Source organism: Lethenteron reissneri, chromosome 45 (assembly GCF_015708825.2).
Source record: "Lethenteron reissneri isolate LAM-NWPU_2019-01 chromosome 45, ASM1570882v1, whole genome shotgun sequence".
In the NCBI taxonomy this organism is placed as follows: domain Eukaryota; kingdom Metazoa; phylum Chordata; class Hyperoartia; order Petromyzontiformes; family Petromyzontidae; genus Lethenteron; species Lethenteron reissneri.
In genome coordinates, this window is record NC_083823.1 from 9,957,543 (window position 1) to 9,974,508 (window position 16,966).

Sequence of the window (16,966 nt, forward strand, 5' to 3'; positions counted from 1 at the left end):
GAGACACTTGAAGACACGGGGGGGGGGACACGGGGGGACACGGAGAGACACTTGAAGACACGGGGGGGGGGGACACGGAGGGACACGGGGGACACGGAGAGACACTTGAAGACACGGGGGGGGGGGGCACAGAGGGACACGGGGGACACGGAGAGACACTTGAAGACACGGGGGGGGGGGGGGGATGGGAACGGAGGGATACGGGGGACACGGAGAGACACTTGAAGACACGGGGGGGGGGGGGGACACGGGGGGACACGGAGAGACACTTGAAGACACGGGGGGGGGGGACACGGAGGGACACGGGGGGACACGGAGAGACACTTGAAGACACGGGGGGGGGGGGGGACACGGAGAGACACTTGAAGACACGGGGGGGATGGGAACGGAGGGACACGGGGGACACGGAGAGACACTTGAAGACACGGGGGGGGGGACACGGGGGGACACTTGAAGACACGGGGGGGGGGGGCACGGAGGGACACGGGGGACACGGGGAGACACTTGAAGACACGGGGGGGGGGACACGGGGGGACACGGGGGACACGGAGAGACACTTGAAGACACGGGGGGGGGGGCACAGAGGGACACGGGGGACACGGAGAGACACTTGAAGACACGGGGGGGGGGGGGGATGGGAACGGAGGGATACGGGGGACACGGAGAGACACTTGAAGACACGGGGGGGGGGGACACGGGGGGACACGGAGAGACACTTGAAGACACGGGGGGGGGGGACACGGAGGGACACGGGGGGACACGGAGAGACACTTGAAGACACGGGGGGGGGGGGGGGGACACGGAGAGACACTTGAAGACACGGGGGGGGATGGGAACGGAGGGACACGGGGGACACGGAGAGACACTTGAAGACACGGGGGGGGGACACGGGGGACACTTGAAGACACGGGGGGGGGGGGCACGGAGGGACACGGGGGACACGGAGAGACACTTGAAGACACGGGGAGGGACATGGGGGGACACGGGGGACACGGAGAGACACTTGAAGACACGGGGGGGGGGACACGGAGGGACACGGGGGACACGGAGAGACACTTGAAGACACGGGGGGGGGACACGGGGGGACACTTGAAGACACGGGGGGGCGGGGGGACACGGAGAGACATGGGGGGACACGGAGAGACACTTGAACACACGGGGGACCCGGCGGGTCACGGAAGGCACGTCGAGACACGGGAAGGACACGGGACATGGAGATACATGCGGGACATGGGGAGATGCGGGGAGACACTCGTAGACACAAAGCAAGACAGACACCTATACATCGCCAGCAGCCGTGCCCAAGGCACTGCTGGGTGAAGCGCTCGAGCCTCTCGCAGCCGCCACCGCCCGTGGACTCGCCACGAGCAGCACGAGGGGTGAGGCTGCAGCAGCAATGCATCGGAGATGGTGGTGGTGGTTGTGGTGGTCGTGGTGGTGCTGGTCGTGGTGGTGGTTATTGTAGGGGGCGGTAGTGTAGCGGTGAGCGCGCTGCGCTACGAACCCGGCAACCCGAGTTCGATTCCCGCTCACGGTCAACACCAGTGAACCCGGTCCTAGGCCTCCTCCCCTAGGTCGACTCAGCCTCAAATGAGTACATGGTGCGGTGTGTAAATATCGCCACTCGGGAGACAAAAGCGGTCGGGCGTGGTGCTGACCACTCACACCCCTCGTGTGCCGTGCCGGCCTTCATAGGTGCTCGCTAACAGCACTTGCCCCAATAGTCTGTTAAGACTATACGGAAAGCTTTGTCTTTGGTGGTTGTGGTTTCGGTGGTTTCGGTGGTTGTGGTTGTGGTGGTGATGGTGACTGTGTGGCAGTGTAGTGTGTTCATGATGAAGATGTTCATTATCATGATAGTGGTGAGGTATTAATCACTCTGATGGTCGAGGTAGCGGTGATACATTGGTCAGGACGAGGACGGTGAAATCTCCCATCGTTTTGGCATGTAGACTGTTGGAGCAAGTGCTGTTAGCGAACACCTATTGAGTCTCATCTTCCTCACCTCCCCGACTGTGGCTTTAGGTCTTCTCCTCCACCTTCGGTCGCCCACCTCTGGGTGCCACTGCAGTCTTGGTCACCCGCCCTCCACCACCCCACAGACCGCGTGTCCCACCCATCACGACCTCCTCTTGCTCCTGTCCCCAACCTCCAAGTCGCTTACCCCATCCTCCTCCACCGTACACACCGCGTGTCCCACCCATCACTACCTCCTCCGGTGACGCAGCGCAAGTGGGAGCACGTTCGGCGCTGGCCGCAGATGTTCACGGTTTTAATTGCCGGCAGTCGCCCCGGCAAACACTGCGTTGTCTGTTGTGCGTCGACCTGAAACAAGCTACCACAAGCCATCAGCTTCACTCACACCTGACGTCCCAGATCTCGTGTGAGAGGTCATTCGCAACAAGTCGGCCGTTGAGGGCGGGCATCACGGTCGACATTTGCCAATGCTTTGTGCCGGTTCTCCACCAGAGCTCGCCTCACTTTCCCTCGCCTTGCACTGAACGCTCACGGTAGAACCCGACGCAGCAGCAGCAGCGTCACTCAAAATCTGCTTCGGACACCAAAGGGGGCCGCGAACTGTTACAGCCTCACGTCACTATACATTTCACTACACACTCCTATACACTACACTATACACTACTATACACTTATACACTACACCATACAACTAATATACACTACACTATACACTGCACTACTATGCACCACACTACTATACACTAAACTTCATTATACACTACACTATTATACAATATACTATACCTAATATACACTATACACTACACTATACACGACACTATACACGACACTACACTGTTACAGCCTCACGTCGGATCTCTGCTGTCGCCCCCTCCGTGTGGAACTCTCTAATCCCTTTGCACATCGGCAACTTCAAATGCACTCTGACTTTTAAGAAGCGTCTCAAGGCCTCTCTGTCTGTCTGGGTCAACATTTCGAGCAGCTCTAAGCTTGGCTCCGCGCCCCTGAGTTGTTGACTTGTCTGCAACATCTGTCGTGATATGAATGTCATCATCATTATAATTGCCAATTCTCTCTGTCCTGGCGTTTCTTCTCCTCCTCGCCGCTGTCTTCCGCCTTTGTCCAATCCACACTCCAGCACCTCCTGGATCACTCACCAGGCTCATTGTTGAACAAACCGAATCCAGCTGCAGTGTGCACGATGTTGGCAGTCGCCTTCTCACTCGGGTCTCTGTTGGTCCCTATGGGTGTCAAGGGGGTCTTTGTTGCGGCTCAATGAGTCTATATGGATCTCCGTGCACTCTCAATGGAACCACCCTATGAGTGTATACATGGGTGTCTGTAATAATGTGCAGTGTCACATCTTGAGTACCTTCGTCGTTCATGCAAATGTAATCTCTCGCACGTGAGTCAGAAGGTGCTGCTACGTCACCTGCGATTGGCTGGCTATGTACGGCGAGAAAGAAGTGCAACATACATTTATACATTTGATGTTTGGCCAATAATGAGAGTTGCTTCTTGTGAAGTTATGTGAGTCTGTGGGTCTCTAGGTGAGTCTGTGGGTCTCCGTATGAGACTATGGGTCTCTATTATGGAAGGCTATGGCTATCTACAGTGAGGGGAAAAAGTATTTGATCCCCTGCTGATTTTGTACGTTTGCCCACAGACAAAGAAATGATCAGTCTATAATTTTAATGGTAGGTTTATTTGAACAGTGAGAGACAGAATAACAACAACAAAATCAAGAAAAATGCATGTCAAAAATGTTATAAATTGATTTGCATTTTAATGAGGGAAATTAGTATTTTACCCCCTCTCAATCAGAAAGATGTCTGGCTCCTAGGTGTCTTTTATACAGGTAACGAGCTGAGATTAGGAGCACACTCTTAAAGGGAGTGCTCCTAATCTCAACCTGTTACCTGTATAAAAGACACCTGTTCACAGAAGCAATCAATTAATTAGATTCCAAACTCTCCACCATGGCCAAGATAGAGCTCTCCAAGGATGTCAGGGACAAGATTGTAGACCTATACAAAGCTGGAATGGGCTACAAGACCATCGCCAAGCAGCTTGGTGAGAAGGTGACAACAGTTGGTGCGATTATTCGCAAATGAAAGAAACACAAAAGAACTGTCAATTTTTCTCTTCTTGGTTCTTTCGGTAAAGTCACGTAGAAGGGAAGTAATAAAATAATGAAAATAAAACATAATAAAACAATTCTCACGACGTTTCGGCCACAACGCAAGCAGCCGTCCTCAGGTGAAAACCAGGTCCGTCGAGGCGACAGAGTCTGAATGAAACAGCACACGAGCTTGGAGCATATATATAAGCTGGGCGCATTGACAAAGGAATTTGCATATCAAAAGGAATTTAGCATATTTATGGGAAATGCAGGAATGTGATTAGTACTGCATATGCATGTGCATTATGCAGGATTAACAGCATCAAAGGGAGCTGCAGTTGCTGCTGCTGCTGCAGTTGCTGATGCTGCAGTTTCTGCTGCTGCTGCAGTTGCTACTGCTGCTGCAGTTGCTGCTGCTGCAGTTGCTGCTGCTGCAGTTGCTGCTGTTGCTGCACTTGCTGCTGCTGCTGCAGTTGCTGCCTTATCCATTTTAATATAACACTATGTGTTATTCTACCCACCCTAATGTGTATCACACTGCTATATATTTACTATACAATTACGACACCATACATTACTCTGCACACTGCACCATGCCATATGCAAATTCCTTTGTCAATGCGCCCAGCTTATATATATGCTCCAAGCTCGTGTGCTGTTTCATTCAGACTCTGTCGCCTCGACGGACCTGGTTTTCACCTGAGGACGGCTGCTTGCGTTGTGGCCGAAACGTCGTGAGAATTGTTTTATTATGTTTTATTTTTATTATTTTATTACTTCCCTTCTACGTGACTTTACCGAAAGAACCAAGAAGATGAATCCCTGCAGTCACGAAAGCTTTAAATCGAAATTTAACTGTCAATTTCCCTCGGCCTGGGGCTCCATGCAAGATCTCACCTCGTGGAGTTGCAATGATCATGAGAACGGTGATGAATCAGCCCAGAACTACACGGGAGGATATTGTCAATGATCTCCAGGCAGCTGGGACCATAGTCACCAAGAAAACAGTTGGTAACACACTACGCCGTGAAGGACTGAAATCCTGCAGTGCCCGCAAGGTCCCCCTGCTCAAGAAAGCACATATACATGCCCGTCTGAAGTTTGCCAATGAACATCTGAATGATTCAGAGGACAACTGGGTGAAAGTGTTGTGGTCAGATGAGACCAAAATGGAGCTCTATGGCATCAACTCAACTCGCTGTGTTTGGAGGAGGAGGAATGCTGTCTATGACCCCAAGAACACCATCCCCACCGTCAAACATGGAGGTGGAAATATTATGCTTTGGGGGTGTTTTTCTGCTAAGGGGACAGGACAACTTCACCGCATCAAAGGGACTATGGACGGGGCCATGTACCGTCAAATCTTGGGTGAGAACCACCTTCTCTCAGCCAGGGCATTGAAAATGGGTCGTGGATGGGTATTCCAGCATGACAATGACCCAAAATATATGGCCAAGGCAACAAAGGAGTGGCTCAAGAAGAAGCACATTAAGGTCCTGGAGTGGCCTAGCCAGTCTCCAGACCTTACTCCCATAGAAAATCTGTGGAGGGAGCTGAAGGTTCGAGTTACCAAACGTCAGCCTCGAAACCTTAATGACTTGGAGAAGATCTGCAAAGAGGAGTGGGACAAAATCCCTCCTGAGATGTGTGCAAACCTGGTGGCCAACTACAAGAAACGTCTGACCTCTGTGATTGCCAACAAGGGTTTTGCCACCAAGTACTAAGTCATGTTTTGCAGAGGGGTCAAATACTTATTTCTCTCATTAAAATGCAAATCAATTTATTACATTTTTGACATGCGTTTTTCTGGATTTTGTTGTTATTATGTCTCTCACTGTTCAAATAAACCTACCATTAAAATTATAGACTGATCATTTCTTTGTCAGTGGGCAAACGTACAAAATCAGCAGGGGATCAAATACTTTTTCCCCTCACTGTATGAGTCTATTCATTAATATGTGAGTGTATGGGTCAGCATGTTAGGCTATGGGTTTCTATGTGATTATATGGGTCTTAATGTGATTATATGAATCTCTCTGTGTGTATATATCTCCATGTGACACGATGGGTCTCTATGGAAGTGTATGGATCTCTATCTGAGTCTCTATGTCTCTGTTCGAGTCAATGTGAGTTCTTTGGTCTTTATGTGAAACTATCGGTCCATGTGGAAGTCTATGGGTCTCTGTAAATATATAGGTGACGTTGTGCTTCTATGCATCTCTGTGTCCATCTATGGTGCTCTCTGTGTGTCTATAGTTTCGCTATGTGAGTCTACGGATATCTATGGAAGTCTGAGTCTTTATGCGATGCAATGGGTCTTTGTGTGAGTGAATAGATCTCTATGTCAGGCTGTGGTCGTCACAATTTGTGGGTCTCTATGTAAGTCTATGAGTCTGTGTGAGTTTTTGGTTATCTGCATGAGGCTATGATTCTCTATATGAGTTTTTTTGTGAATCTATGGATCTACATTTGTGTATATGGGTCTTCGTTTGAATGTATGGTTCTTTACGTGAAGCTATGGGTCTCTATATTAGGATGTAGGTCTCTATGTGAGTTTATCAGCTACCTATGTACGTCAACGTGTTTCTATGTTAGCCTAGGGGTCTCTATGTCAGTTTATGGGTCTGTGTGTGAAGCTATGGGTCTCTGTGAGGCTATGGACATCTATGGGAATCTATCGGTCTATGTGTGAGTCTAATGGGTATCTTTGTGCGTTTGTAGATGTATATGCGAGGCTGTGGTTCTATTTACAGCTATGGGCCTCTATTTGAGTCTATTTATTTATATGTGAGTATGTGGATCTCTATTCGAGTCCATGAGTTCTTTGTGAGGTTATGGATCTCAATGTGGGTTTATATATCTCTGTGAGTCCCTGGGACTCTTGGTTAAACCTCGCCGAGTTTCAATAATTAATCGGGAGGGTCCTACTACAAGTACTTAGAGTTTGGCTTCGTGCAGTTAGGAAATCAGAGAACCCCGCGAAGACCCAGTACACACACAATTCCTCACAGATAGATTCAAGAATTAACCACTGCATTGACATCTCCTCGCCACCTCTCAGCCCAAGCCTATAACTCATCCACTGGAATAAACTCCCCCTGGATTTTAAGGCAGCCCTCCTCCTTCACCTCCTTCTGTTCCTCTCTTAAAGCCTCACCTCTTCTCCATCGTCCATTCCCTTCCTTTTTCCTCCCCTTGCCCCTCCACTCCTTCTCGTCCCTCCTCTACAGTCCTTTCGTGATCTCTAAGGAACCTTCTTTCGTTGTCACTCATTAATAAACCCTTGCAGTACGCACATGTCAACTACAGCATTCCAAATAGCCTTTAGTGAAGGCGCTCTATGAATAAACATTTTGCTTAGATTCCCGAGTTAGATACCTGCAATAACCAGCCTCTACCCTGCACCTTGCCGTGCGGTGTCGGTGGATGCTGCTATGCACGTGCCCTGTACGTGCATAGCAGTCAGCACTTTGGAGGCAGCAGTGGAGCCCCAGGCCGTGTGAGTCAAGCAGGAGCCATATCCTGGCTCGCCAGCAGACAGCGGTGCTGAAAAGTGCGGACCAATTTCCATCTGCTCCATCTGCTCCATCTGTGTTGCCCCTCTCACACACGTTGGGTTTTTCTCTGGGTTCCTTCCCACACGTATAAACACATTTGGCAAGTGGCTGAAGACCTCTCCTCGTACATAGGGGACCGCAGAGCATGCGCCATTGTTGGCTGCGCTGGCTCACCGCCCGGCTGCTGCTGCTGCCTTCCCGTTGTTGTGGTTCCTCGGCGACCGTGAGAGATGCAATTTACATGAACGACAATGATGCTCTTTGTAAAAACGGAACATTATTATAGAGACCCATAGACACCCGTAAAGATCCAGAGACTCCCAAAGATTTATAGAGCCCCAGATACTCATACCAACCAAGAGAGACACATAGAGACCAAAATAAACACATGTAGAAACACAAATTGATTGGCTGATGTAATATTAATATTTATATAGGACTACAGAGCTTCAGAAAATTCTGGTGGATATGGCTAAACGCCTGACTGCTGCTGCTGCCTTCCTACTTATGTCTGTGGTTGCTCAGCGACTGTGAGAGTTTTAATTTGCAAGAACGATGATGATTCTCTATGGAAAACTAAAACATCATAACAGAGACCCAAATACAAACTCATGGAAACCCATGTGGGAAGACTGTTTCCTTCACACTCATCTGTGGTTTTTCAGTGATTGTAAGATGCAGTTGCGATATGTAAATCTAATACCAACTATATTATTCTTTGGGTCTTTCCGTAAAGTCACGTAGATAGGTTCAAATAAAATAACAAAAATAACAAAAAACTACAACGTGTCGACGTCAACACAAGCGTTCGTCATCAGGAGGAAAAAGGAGGGGGAAAGCTGCTGAGGCAGACTGTTTTAAAGGTTTTACATGGGTGTAGCCCAATGGTCGTAAACGAAGTGGGCGGGGTTAGTGATGTTAATATGAGAGATTAGCATGTTAATGTAAGATCGGAGAGCGGCCTCCATAAGGGTTTGGAGGTGGCTATGTTACTGCGAGAATTTAGCATGTTAATGGAAGATCGCAGAGCAGCAATGTCGAGCTCGGCGAGTGAGGTGGCTGTTTTAGTGTGGGAAATTTAACCTGTTAATGTAAAATCAGAGAGCCGAAAATAACAACTAACATTGGAGAGTGGTAGGATGGGAACATTACAGCCAGTTATGACTAAAACTGGTTGATAACGTCCTTCCAATGATAATTATCTGTCTGTATATGTGGATGGCTTCATGAACAAATCTTTGTTGATAGCCAGTGGGTTTCCAAATTACCTTTGTCTTAGAGAAATACATTTTGTGTGAGCCCATCGCATTAAAACAATGATCAGCCACGGCTGAGGTATTGGTCCTGCCGTGTTTCAGATCTGCCTTATGTTCACGAACACGGTCCGAGAAATGTCGCTTAGTTTCGCCAATGTAACTACTGCCGCAGACATAGCTTAGTTTGTAGATGCCGGGGTATTGCATGTCAGGGATCACATCCTTCACAGATAGGATCAGATTACGAATTTCATGTACTGTGCTAAATCGAACCTGGATCTTGTGTTTGCTCATGATTTTGGAGATATTTTTGGTGACCCCTGCTATGTATGGCAAGGTGATGGTTTTGATTGAGTCCTCAGATGGTTCTTTCCCAACGGTTGGGGTGATAGCTTTACGGATTGTGTAGTCTGAATATCCATTCGTCTTGAGAGCTTGGTGTACGTGTTTCAGTTCACTGGCTAGGTGATGATGGTCGAAATACATCGAGTTCTATGGTGTAGAGTTTTGATGAGGGAATTCTTCTGGGAAGGATGGTGGTGGGAGGCAGGTTTTAGATATGCATCCGTTTGGGTGGCTTTCCTGTAGACAGTGTCCCATTGAGCCATCTGGTCTCCTTTCGATTAAATCACCCAATAATGGTAGCTTGCCATCTTTTTCCACCTCCATGGTAAATTTGAAGGCTGGGTGTATGGAATTGATGTGGTTTAGTAATTGGTTCAGAGCTGGTCGGCCATGTGGCCAGATGACGAACGTGTCATCTACGTACCTCTTCCACAAGGACAGAAATAGAGTGGATGCCTTGATGGCATCTGTCTCAAATGTTTCCATGAAAACATTGGATAAAACTGGAGATAAGGGAGAACCCATTGGGGTACCTTCAACTTGTTTGTAGAAAGTTCCATTCCAGGTGAAGTAAGTGTTGGTGAGGCAGTGTCTCACCAGGGCCGGTACATCAACATTCAGTCCTTGTTGGACCAGGTCTTCAATGATTGCAATGGTGTCAGGCACAGGAACTGTGATAAACAAAGATACTACATTGAAACTAACGCCCAGGCCACACCCATCTTCTTGAACCCTCGAGAAGGCTCAGCTCCTGGTCACACGACCCCCAAGGTCCCCCTGGGGTCCCCGGCCCCCACCTTAATCCGGTCACGTGTCCAGCCGGGTTCATACAGAGTGCCACGGCCTGACACCATCCTCGTGGCGCTGACGACATCCTCCCGACTCTCCGACCCGGCCATGACGTCATTCCAATATACCCGACGTAGTGATGTCATGTGTGTAAAGGTTCACACAGTAGTGACGTAATAAGTCACTACACTGGTAAAGTATAATCTCGATTATCTGCTTTCGATTTATCCGATTTGTGGATTAAGTGGGCACATGAGAATTTGACATCAATTAATAACTCATGAATTTTCCCTTAAGCCCAAATTAATAATGATCTAAAAACAGTTATACATCGTAATTATTGTAAATTTGTATCGCAAAGTTACGGGCTTAAAACGAATAAGTATGTGCTCCGGTTAATCCGAAATCCACGTGATTGCCCTCTAAACTACAGTAGTTGCATATCTTTACAACAGTGGGCAGAGTTTGATTGATGTTGATTGGCGTGGCTCTGCTATAATCCGCTTAGTGGGCCGAGTCTTCTGCATGGGAGCAGGGAAGTGTCATCACTGAGCATGTGCATTGATCGATCGAACGTTAGCGCTTGGCATAGAGATCCGGGGAAATTTGTATATTTTTGGATTATCCGCGATTTTGAATCATCCGCGGCCGTCCTCCCCGTCATGAGCGCGGATAATCGAGACTCTACCTGAACTCAGAGAAGGCCAAGACAAGTTATGAGTGGACTCGGAGCAAGAGGGATGCACGGCCCGTAGAGACGGGGGGGGGGGGGACGGGAGAGAGAGCGTCATGCCAACCAGCTTGGGAGAGCCGTCTCCTGGGAGAGGCGTCACGGCTCCGGTGGCCGAGACGAGGTGGTTCTCGTCCTACGAGGAGGGGAAGAGGTGACCCGAAGAGATGTCGGTAACGATGAGCATTTTGAGAAACGGAGGTTTGAGATTAATCAGAAATTCACATCGGTTCATAATTATCTCTTCAGTCAGACGGCGAAAGCAAAATATCCGTCAAGAACTCACTTTCTCCTGACAAAGCAGCCAATTCATAAAGCTGTCAGGTGATCGACGCATGCGTCAATGTATTACTGGCAGAGGTGGGACAAAGTCATTGTTATGCAAGTCCAAGTCGAGTCTGAAGTCATCAAATTCATGACTCGAGTCTGACTCGAGTCCAAGTCACATGACTCGAGTCCACACCTCTGATTACTGCTTCAGCAGCATCACCACGAGGGCGCTGGAGAGCGAGCCAACTGCCTGATGTTGCTGGTTTGTGACGACCAGCGAAACGTCGCACTAGTCAGCTGCTCAATGTCGTTTACATCGCTCTGCAGCATTACCTGGTGGTGGCGTTGAAGCAGTACAGTAATGCCCCGATATACGTCTTTCCCCTTTTACGTCGTTTCGCAAATATGTCGTCACTTAATTATTATTACCACGACGTGATTTGCATCGCCTCAACCCCACACTTACGTCGCTGACAGCATCGTCCGTTCTTCTCAGCCTTCGCCTCCACCACCTACCCTGTAAAGTGCTTGTGTTGGCGTCATTCCGATATTCGTCGTCGCACTTTTCAGGAACGCGGCCTCGACGTAAAGCGGGGCATCACTATAACAAGTTGTCAGTCTTTTGTTTCTTTGCTGTGTTGATTGAGTTGGGGCGCCGGCGACACAACATATTACACGGCCGGCGATCTTATCCAAAGACCAGTTGCGGACACTTAGATCACTCGCCACCGATGTTAGCTGTAGCCGGGGAATCGAACACAGGTGCGCGGAGAGTGCTAACCCCTTCGCCAACCAACCCCCCCTAAACCCACGTCACCCTGTGAGACGTGAGTATTCGCGAGGTACGCGGCTCTGCGTGGGCGCTCTGATCTTCAGCTACAATAACTCGGCTGTCATGTTTTAATCCTAGCCGCGTGTGGTGGTAACGAGCCACGTTCGCGCGCGTGCGAGTGTGTGGTTAGGGAGTGCAGCGACTCGCGCACGACGCTGCAAACCCGGCGAGCTGAGCTCGATTCACGCTCATGGCCAACACCGGTGGCGATCATCTGAACAGGTCCTGGGCCCTCCCCTTGGTCGACTCAGCGGTGCATAACCATCGCCACTGGTGTGCCGTGCCGGCCTTCATATGTGCTCGCTAACAGCACTTGCCCCAACAGTCTCTTAAGCCTATAAGGGGATCTTTGTCTTTTGTGGTTCGGGAGTGGAAGTGTAGTTTTTAGCACTCAGTGCTAAGAACCGAGCGAGTTCGATTCCTGTTGAATCGGTCCTGGGGTTCCCCAACATCTGAGCCAGTCCTGGGCCATCCCATCAGCCGACTCAGCTTCAAACGAGGACATGGTGTGGTGCGTAAACATCGCCACTAGGGAGACGAAGGCAGCCTGGCGTGGCTACCTTTGTGTGCCGTGCCGTTCTGCATAGGTGCTCGCTATCAGCACTTGCCTCAACAGTCTGAGGCTATACGGGGGTCTTTGTCTTTGTGAGTGTCGGAGGGAGGTTATGTATATCAATGTGTGCCAATACGTCCCACTGTGTGTCAGTGTGTGTCACAGTGTGTGTGGAGGAGCGACGCTCTCAGCAGAGCGGAGCGCCTGGTGGATTAAAACACAGTCAGTTGACACAGTATGGGGTACAACTGGTGCATCTACCAGTCATCTCACTCAGCAAACCCATGGCACCTGGGTCTGTCCCGTGACCTGTCAGCGAGCCTTCGTGTTTTTGTGTGGTTACGGGAGTGACATCTGAGAGCCGACATCCTATATCAAGTAGCTCTGTAAGTAAAGCTAAGAATATATAGATTTAGTTATGTAAGTTAGAGTTGAAAGTTACGTTTAAAATCGTGGTATTTATTAACATGATTATTCCTAATTGTATTCTTATTATTACTTTGAAAGATTGTTATGTTATGTATTTCTTAAATATGTTCAGCCCATCTGGGATTTACTTCGAGTTGGACACTACTTCATTAATTGGTCTAAGACCGACACTCCAACCGGGCTACAACAGCCATTGATTGCGCAACAGCTGAACCCAAAACCAGACCGACTACTGCCTTTAGGGAAAGTCTGATAGGTGTTTGTGTATGTGTCTGGAAACATTTAGGCTGGCCTGCCTACGATCCTTCCTGGGTTTAACCAGGCTGGATTGTGTGAGGAGCTCACAAATCCTTGAAAGATCTGGGCAAAGTCCTATCGGTGAGCTCCTCCGGCAGGCAAGGCTGCGTTGGCTGGGTCATGTAGCCCGCATGCCCAGCCACCGCATGCTTAAACAGCTTTTGTTCGGCCGGATCGAGGGGGCTAAACGGGCCCGGCACGGGCTAGAGAAGAGATGGAGTGATGTGGTACAGGAGGATGTGGAGCTGAGTGGACTTGCCGATGACTGGTACCAGTGGTGTCAAGATCGGCCTCTGTGGAGGAGGCTCGTGAAGGACGCTACTGGGCAGTTGGAGGCAGTCGCCCTCCAACAACAACGGAGGGCGGAGGAGCGACGCTCACAACAACGAGCGGAGCGCCGGGTGGCTAAAGCACAGCAAGTTGGCACAGTAGGGGGCACAGGTGGTGCATCAGCCAGTCATCTCGGTCATCTCGGTCAGTTGACCCGTGGCACCTGGGTCTGCCCCGTGACCTCCTGCCAGCGGGCGTTCAACCATGTTATGTATGCCGATGATCTGGTGATTGCTGCTCACTCAAAGGAGGAGTTGGAGGCGCTGCTGCTGCACCTGGAGTCTCACCAAAACTAAGCACCTGTCTGGGTATTTTGTGCCACCAAACGCTCCTCCCCTCAGGTTTCCATTGGTGATGGAGCAGTTGTAGAGAGATTGGAGAGTTTCCCATACCTAGGCAGTGTGCTTTTGACCACCAACTCCGGTTTGACAGTAGAGGTCTCACTCCGAATCAGTCGAGCGGCATTATATTTTCATCAGCTGTACAATTTTGTGTAGAAGCTACCTGGTCAGTCGCTCCGCATGAAGCGTCGGGTCTTCTCGGCCACAGTCATGCCCTCCCTTCTCTATGCTCATGAAAAGAGGACAGCTCTAATGGAACGTCTGCGCCAGTTAGAAATTTTAAGGTTGGCATGCCTACAATCCATCGTGGATTTAACCAGGCTGGATTGTGTGAGGAGCTCACAAATCCTTAACAACGGGACAGAGGAGTGACGCTCACAACAACGAGTGGTGCGCCGGGCGTCTAAAAACACAGCAAGTTGGCACAGTCGGGGGGTCATCTCAGAGTTAGTAAATCCATGGTACCTGAGTGTGTTCTATGACCTGGACATTTCGTCAGCCTTCGACACCATCAACCATTCGCTCCTTACCTCCCTCCTGAAATCCGACTTCGGTATATGCGGCTCAGCACTCAAGTGGATAGCTTCGTACCTTTCTGACCGGCAATCCTCAGTCAGGGTGGGCATGTCCACATCGCCTGAAACAAGAGCATTATGCGGGGTTCCCCAGGGCTCTGTTCTAGGTCCCCTGCTCTTCACAGCCTACACTTCCCCGATCGGCCGACTCATTGCAAGCTTCGGTGTTAAGCATCACTCATACGCGGATGACTCGATTCTATTCACCGCCATCGATTCTAGCAATGCATCTGGATTCGAGAGGCTCTCGGAATGTACCACCGCCGTGCAACAATGGTTCACTGCACACAACCTAGCCCTTAATCCGAAAAAGTCAGTGGCCATCATGTTAGGTACCAAGCAACGTCTCAATTCAGCAGCACTCCCCACACACATACACATCTTCGGTCATAGCATCAAGTTCACCAACCACTTCAGCTACCTAGGTGTCATCCTAGATTCAACTTTATCCTTCGACCGTCAAACCAACAATATCATCAGCTCATGTAACTTTCACCTGAAGGCTCTTAGACACATACGTCCTCTCATCTCTACTGAAATTGCCAACACTTTGGCATGTTGCATAGTTGGGTCTCGCCTTGACTATTGTAACTCCGTCCTTGTCCGGACCTCCGCTGGCAACCTCAAGAAGCTTCAAAGACTACAAAATAACCTAGCACGCGTCGTCATTGCCCACACTCATCCCCGCCTCGACTCACTAGCTCGTCTCCGCGCTCTCAACTGGCTCCCCATTGCCAGTAGGGTCACATACAAGACCGCCTGCCTCTGCCACAATGCCTTCATATCCGCCTGCCCGCCGTATCTTTCTTCATTATTGACAACTTGCAGCTCAGCACACGGCAGATGCCTGCGCAGCGCGACTCACGACCTCCTCTCAATACCAAGATCCAGGATGGTCATGTCTACGCGCCGCTTCTCGGTGGCAGCCCCAACAGTCTGGAACGATATCCCTCTGCACATTCGCAGCATCACCTCAATCGCCTGCTTCAAGAGACACTTAAAAACTCACCTCTACAATCATGCTTTTGAGCGACTCTGAGCTTGGCTCCGTGCCTCTGAGTTGCGGCCACTACGTCTGCAAATTTGCGCGCGTTACAAATTGTACTATTATTATTATTATTGACCTCCTGTCAGCGAGTCTTCGACACTTCACTTGGCCTCAAAGTGCACCTGGCCTGGCACGGCACCGTGGTGACGTCACCACCACTTCGTGGCGAATGGCGAGTATGGGTATTGGTTAGTCTTTTGTTTTATGTGACCGACAGCCTTAATGTGCACTTAACAATTTTATTATCAGAGTCTATTTTTAAGCGTTTGTTTAGTTTTAATGGGGTTGCTTGCGTGTGCTTTATGAGCTCGTATTAACCTGCATTTTTTCTATCGCAATGTGTTATTTTTTGTTATTTTCTTTGAAACTATCTACGTGACTTTACCGAAAGACCCAAGAATATCAAAATGTGTTTGTTTAATCGTATTTTGTGCGCTTATATGTGTGTGTTTGTGTGCATATTTGTGTATGTGAGTGTTATATAATGTGGAGTACTATACATTACTGTTTAGTGTACAGTACTGTATGATTAATATTCTAGTCTGGTGTAATTCATCGTGTAAAGTGTAGTATATAGTGTAGTATTTCGCATAATATACGAGCGTAAGGCATAGTGTAGTGTGAATATGAGCGTGGTGAGGTTGACCTGAGTGAGTAGAGGTGATTAGGGGGTGTGTGTGGTGAGGCTTTAGTGACTGTGAATAGGGGTGAGTGTGTTGCGTCAAAGATGAGGAGGAAGTGAGTAAGGGGTGTGCATGTCTGTGTGTTTGTATGGGTCATGTAGCCGGCATGCCCGGTCACCGCATGCGCAAGCAGCTTCTGTTTGGCCAGATAAAGGGGGCTAGACGGGCACGACACGGACTGGAGAACAGAGGTATTGATGTGGTACGGGAGGTTGTGGAGCTGAGTGAACTTTACAATGACTGGTACCAGCAGTGTCAAGATCAGCTACAGTAGAGGAGGCAAGTGAAGGACGCTATTGGTCAGTTTTAGGCCTTTTGGCGTCCTTTGGTCTAACATCGTTTGAGACGAGGCTCAAAAGAAAGCTGTCTCTGGTGTGGACCAATCAGTTTAAAAAACAATGCATATATTATCAGAGTATGTTTTTTGTTTGAATTCTGACCAAAAGCATCGTGGTGAATGCTGACATGATTCCTTGTAAAAGGTTTCAGTTTGCTGTTTTAACATTTTAATACCAGTTTTGTTGCCAGAAAAAGGGGGAAAAACCTATTATCACAGTTTGAGGCAGTCACCCTCTAACAACAACGGAGTGCATATGAATGACGCTCACAACAACGAGCGAAGCACTGGGCAGATCAAATGCAGCAAGTTGGCACAGTAGGAGGCACAGCTGGTGCATCTGCCAGTCATCTCAGCCAACCCATGGCACCTGGGTATGTGGGTATGAGCCTTCAACACTTCACGTGGCCTCAAGGTGTACCTGGCCTGGCACATGCGCCGTGGTCACGTCACCTTCACTTAGTGGCAAACGGTGGGTATTGGTATGTAACA

At 49.4% G+C, this 16,966-nt stretch overlaps 1 protein-coding gene across 1 annotated transcript in view; it reads left to right on the forward strand.

The window, feature by feature from the left end:
* LOC133353877 (SLIT and NTRK-like protein 6) overlaps positions 1-16,966 on the forward strand; it is an 86,068-nt gene that overhangs the window by 3,801 nt on the left and 65,301 nt on the right.